We start from the raw sequence: 6,358 nt of genomic DNA on the forward strand, positions 1-6,358 counted from the left end.
CTTATTGCGCTGAACTGTTAGCTGTCAGGGAGGCTGTGCGTCTGGCTATGGAGAAGGGCTGGACGTGGGTGACCGTCGAGACGGACTGCAAAACTGTTGTACAGGAGTATATGGCAACGGAGTGCAGATCGACTGGAAGCCCGATTGTCAGCGAGATTAGATCATATCTCCAAAACTTTCAGGGTTTCAGACTTAATTATGTTAGTAGAGAGGCCAATAATGTAGCTCACTGGTGCGCCAGAGAGAGCCTAGCTAGCACATCATCTGTACTTTCCTTTGATGTTTCCTAAGTCTCTAATTGCTCTTGTGCAATCGGATGTAAACCGTCTTATTATTGAATAAAGGCCTGAAGGGCGGTTCTAAAAAAAAAACCCGCCCTACATCCGTATATAAAGCTATTGTTGACCCATATCCATCAATCCCGGTCTCCCCCTGCCCACATCCTCCCCATGTCCGCTAATGACGCACAGGCGGGGTGCACCGCTGCATCCGTTCTTTCCAGGCTCTCGCCTCTAGCAGATGGGGCGTACTGGCATGGTCTTGCTCCATCGCCGCCCCGACGCACAACGGCCACGCCACGACCAGTGAGATCCGCGCGAGGTGGGAGATGCATCAGGGAGGTTTCAGGCTGCTCACCGGCGAAGCCCTCCAACTAGCGGCCAGACACAGGCGAGGTGGATTTCGTGGGTGAGACCATGTTCCCTTCCTGCTCTTCTGTGTGATCTGGCCTGGCGGTACGGAATCCTCCCAGATTTGGCTTCCTTTTTGCACTCCACTATTCTCCGCATGTCGTAGTTCGTCGTTCGGTTCCCGTGACCCCTGTACCGATGGGAGAGTCCGGTCTTCCCACCTATAAACGTTCTGGTTCTTCTCCACGAAGACATGGTGGCAAACTTCACCACAATGAACTGCTCGCTTTTAGTTGAAAAATTATGTACTTCCTTCTGTTACTCGACTGTCTAGGTTTGCATTTACCCTCTCCCATAGGGTCGCCAGGACCCTGGCGTTGCATTGGCTGGCTGCCTTCTTGCTTAGATCTCTTCCTACAGATGCCTAATTCTTTTTGTTTGATGTGTTCTGTGCAGTGTTATTGCCAGGAGAGGTCTTTTTGTTTCTGCGAGAACGATATGTCCAAGAATTCAGGTTAAGTTCAGCCACCATGTACCTCTACTACGAGGGCATGCCAGATTCTCCACAAGCTCAGCAGCGAGTCATACGACTTCCTCTGCAGGCACTGTAACCACTTCTATACGTGCTCTGCCATAAGCTTGGCATCCCCAATCTTCCAAGTAAGGGTTGGAGATTCAGGCTTTGTTTCTTATGACTTGCCACTGGACTATGGTCTTCTCCCTAAAAATTAGTCACTAGACTGTATTTGTAGGCAGTTTGTGGTGCCGTTTGACACATCTTAATATCATGGTTTACTAATAGAATGGCCACTAAATATGTGTAGTGTTTTTTTTCAAAACCAGAATTGGTCCGACTGTAGTTTTCTTGCTACTTCTCATAATTGAAGCTTGGTACCGATACTAGCTGGATACCAGTACTAGAAAAAATAAATCATATTTGGTCACACTCCATTCCATGGCTACATACTCGAAGAAGTGGTTTTTTGGATAAATAAAATTAGTGCCAGTTTTGCAAAGAACATATTTTCATTGGATTGTTTTCGGAAAATCCAGTTTTACTTATATAATTCACTTAATAAGTACGCACAAAATCTTCTCTGAACTAGAAAGTTGTAGTATCCATTACCATCAGCAGATGGATATTCATCAGATAGACATACATACTTGTTTTCACTTGAATCCAAGCAAAATATTATGTAAATTAGATAAATTGTACAGTTCTTTGACTGAACCATGAATTTTGTATGGCTTACCTATTTTGTACAAGCATGGGTGTCTAAACGAGGAAAGAGTCTTTATTGGAGTCTCGGTTAAAGTGAAAATTGTCTAGAAGAAGTTTAAGGTGGTTCTGTGGATTCACTTTGTTTTAGCACAATATGAGTTGCAACTGTAGTTTGTCAACTCTCGGCCAAGCAAACTTAGTTCTTCTCAATTTTAGTCCCTTGTTGTTACAGGAAACAATTTGAATTATGGCAAGGATTGGAATTATGTCTTTCATGAGGCTATTACCTCAAATGCTGCGCCAGTTTTTTAGGTACTTGCACATCACATCTTCGATCTGAATTTGGGTAAACCTGTGCTATATGGTAAATATCCCATCATTATAATGGAATGAGTATTTATTTTGATTTGCCTTCTGAACCATAAAAAATGGATATCTCATTGTTCTAGATAGTCACAGAGTGGGCTTTCATTGTTTTATATGATCTATGTAATCTTTAAAATTACAATTTAAGGTCTTGATAATTGAAGTGAACATGGTCAAGTGCTGAGCAGTTTGGGGTCAAAGATTGAGAACTGAGATTTTTTTCACCAAAAAGAAAGCTTCATACTAATTACTCTTTTCTGTTTTCCACTCTGATGCTTTTGATGTTTAATGATTTAATAGTTTTTTGTCTATATTGTCAGTGTATTTGCTAATTGTCAAGTTTGTACAGGTTTTGAAAAAAAAAACGTTTAATCCCTTGCTGCGCATAATTTGTATAGGCAAAAGTAGCAATCTCATTTTGTTTCATTCTATTCAGGTAGGTAGTGCGTGTCTTGCACAAGATAATTACGGTGTTGATGGATCATATAGCAGGTTCAGTGTGCAGTTTTAAATTTCTTTAGCACAAGTGTGCATGCACCCACACACACGTACAGAGTTATAGATCTTTTTGATAGTGTAGTTGTTGTCCTTTATTTGCCAGCCTAATATGATTGCTGCCTTGGTCTACTTTACAATTGATAAACGATTTTCTGATTCAAGAACGGTTTGCTTTCCAAAATTGTATAGAAGAGCAGCATGCACATTTTTCAGAGAGTATCAACATCTGAGAGGGAGTTTTTCAGCAAAAAAGAGAAGGGCTGCTTCTTATGCTTCCATGTCATTCTACCATCAGTTTTGGTGAACAATGTGTGAGCCAAAATATTCAGATCCCAGTGAGCTTTCACATATAGTTTGAGGGAAGCATGAAAAAGTGCACCAAGCCGTAATAAATTTTGATCGCACTTTGATTTAAAATTATTAAGTGCAGCCGATTGCATAATTAAGATGGTATCTTATGGAAGAACCAAGCACTTAAAGTATATTAGTGTTAGCACTCAGAGTGAGGCAACTATAAGAATTTGCTGGGTTTAGTTGGTGTTACCTTGTTGAATAAGATCGATAAAGGTCGGAGTACTCCCCCAAGTATTTATTTTGATATTATCATTTATATATACAACTCCGATATGCGATAGTGGTTTTCATTTTTTAATACAATAGCTGATGTCACTTTTCTGGAATTAGATGGAAGAGGTGAATATTCACTTTATATTAATATTCCCGTTCAAGTCCATAACTGATGGAAGAAGTCAGGGTTAACTCTTATGTTATATTAGCATTCATGTCCCAAGCTTCAACAATTTAGTTGTTATGACACAGTTGATCTTGGCTTCCTACTCTTAAGAGTTTATTTGTTTTAACAAGGTTGAAAGGAGACACGGACAATCTGCACATAGCCTAGCCTACCAGGGATGGATTAATGACTAACTAAGCTTTTCCTGGCTTTGACTTCAGAGGTTGTAGTTAACTCTATGTGCCAGGAACATGTAGTTTGGCATTGGTTTTAGTACTGAATATATAACTTTTAAGGAAACTCTTATATTCACTTAGATATGCTAGTTGAAGAAAATAATACTTTTTGAATGTGCTATGGTTATGGCTGCCCAATATAGGAAGGGTGATACTTTATTTCCTTTTTGTTTTGTTGAAATCTAATCTGTCTTGGAAAATATTTTTTGATATATATTTGTTTTACTATCTTTGTTTTTGTCTGAATATTGTGAATGAGCAGCATGAACATGGCGTCTATAGGAGCACACACGGCAATGGAGTGATGAATGATGCTTTCGTTTTCTACTCCCCCGTCTCATAATATAAGAGCGTTTTTTATACTAGTGTAGTGTCAAAAACGTTCTTATATTATGGGACGGGGGAGTAGATGGCAAAACTATATATAGAACACACTCAAATGTATGTACCCCAAAAGAATCTGACAAGGCAAAAGTAAATGAGTATGTTGATTGGTGCCGAACATACAAAATTGTAGATATACCAATGGAGCTCCCTGGAGCAACTAGCACTTGTTATTTACCAGTTTATATCAGATGCCACCTTTGGAGGACCATTAAATATACTACTCTCTCAGTCCCAAAATAAGTTTCTCAATTTTAGTACATATTTATACTAAATTTAGTATAAAGTTGAGACACTTACTTTGAGACGGAGGAAGTACTTTCAGGTTTCAGCCCATCAAAGCAATGACACCTCTTCTCTTATACATTCTTCTTTCTATTTACATTACCTATTCTCAAAATAGTGCAACGTCAGGCGAGGGTAACAAGATGATGCATGTACCCATAACTGGGAGTACGGTTACATCTACTGACCAAGTCGGCTTATTCATATTCTCTTCACACTGCTGTATTCGTCTTAATTTTTATTTTATAATTATAAATAGGCTTCACCCCAGTATTCTGGTATCACTTTGTTGTTGGTACCAGGTACATGTGTCTATATCCCTGCTTGCATCATGTATAAACTTTATGAATAATTAACCATACACGATTGTCTTCAACATTGTTAGAAAGACAAAGACATACCCACATAAAACATACAACAATTTTGTTACTGCATCAAGAAAAATAATTCCTAAGTGAATCAGTGAGGCGCGGCGTGCCGCCGCGCACTACTCGCTAGTTCTTACTATTTCTTCACGAAAATGAGGAGGCTCATGAGGACGGCAACAAAATCTCTCTTTGGTACAATGTCCCACAATCACCGTAGTATGTACTTTCGGGTGCTGATCAAGATGTCGTACATATACATGTACTTCTCGAACATATATATTGTACGCACTTTTTGTACCGTGCTATGTAAGTTCTAAACATTAGATAATTTGTCTAACATATATATGTTTATTTGCTTCATGTTGTACAAACATTAGATAGTGGTTAACGTATATATATATTGCAATATGTATCTTAGTTTCATGCAAAACGCAGCCATGGCAGCCAAAATGCTGCCGAGGCTGCATATTTTTTTATTTTCATGGCAAAGCTTATCAGTGGCGGGCAGCGCACGAAAGGCGCCACTGTTGTAACGGTAAGCACTGGCGGGCTGCCCTACGCGCCCGCCACTGATGGCATACTAGCAGTGGCAGGAGGTCAGTCGCGAGCGCCCTCGACTGTCTAGCCCGCTACTTGTGGCCTTTTTGCGCCCGCCATTGCTAAGCATTCCTGTAGTAGTGCAGATCGTCGACCAAGGAGATCCGTTGTTGCCGTGCCGCGCGGGCTTTGCCCAGCAACGACCCTGGCGACGGCGGGAGGAGAGGCGGGGCAGGAGAGGACTGTTGGCGGCCGGCGGCAAGAGCCCCGGTGCGACCCTGCGCGGCCGCATGAGAGCTTGGGTCAGGAGCCTTTCTCCACTGGACGTAAAAGGTAGAACTCAATCTCGACGCAAATATGTGGGTTCCCTTTTCGAGTAGAAACATAGCTGTGCCTCTTGAAGCAAATATGTGCTTCTTTTTTCATAGAAGCACTTATCGTGGAAGCACGCGGAAGCGCAAATGTGCTTCATAGAAATTTCCAAAACATAGAAAAAAACAAGCAAAAAAAAACCAAAAAAATCTAAAACATGAATATGTGTATGGAATTATTAAAAAGGATTTTAAAGGAAGCGCCTAACATGCGACACATGGCAATGGCTAGACGCACCACTCACACGCTCCTAGACCATAAAAATGACCCTTTCGGAAGCCCCCAAGGGTAACCATTGGTTAGTTGCTCCCACGTATATAAGATATTTTGATGGATAAGGAAACTCCAACATAGGGATGTATTCGTCCACTGTTGTCTATTTGGGTCCGTGTGGACAAAAATCACGGCCCAACGCGGTGACACAAACCCATTTCTTGTTCGGACAGGGTTCGATTGCCGGCCGTTCCGGCCTCTGGTCGCGTGCGGGAGGCGGAGATCTGCCACCGTCGCGCTCAGCTACCCAACGACCTCTATCACAACATGGCGTTCACGTTGCACACGACGCACTGGGACACTTGGTTCACCGGCAAGCATGACCAGTGCTACCTCCGGTACACCAGCGCACGGGAGGGGAGCTGGAGCACGCGGACGCGGCGCTGGTGCACTAAAGGCAGCACTGGTCATGCTTGTCAGTGAACCAAGTGTCCCAGTGCGGTGTGTCCAATGCA

At 42.0% G+C, this 6,358-nt stretch overlaps 1 long non-coding RNA gene across 1 annotated transcript; it reads left to right on the top strand.

Annotated features, from left to right (window-relative positions):
- Positions 1-408: 408 nt before the first annotated feature.
- Positions 409-4,797, top strand: LOC123162833 (uncharacterized). The gene is made up of 3 exons (XR_006481492.1): positions 409-687; positions 1,086-1,289; positions 2,084-4,797. It is a non-coding gene; the product is annotated as an uncharacterized lncRNA (long non-coding RNA).
- Positions 4,798-6,358: the final 1,561 nt, after the last annotated feature.

This window comes from Triticum aestivum, chromosome 7B (genome assembly GCF_018294505.1).
Source record: "Triticum aestivum cultivar Chinese Spring chromosome 7B, IWGSC CS RefSeq v2.1, whole genome shotgun sequence".
Classification (NCBI taxonomy): Eukaryota; Viridiplantae; Streptophyta; class Magnoliopsida; order Poales; family Poaceae; genus Triticum; species Triticum aestivum.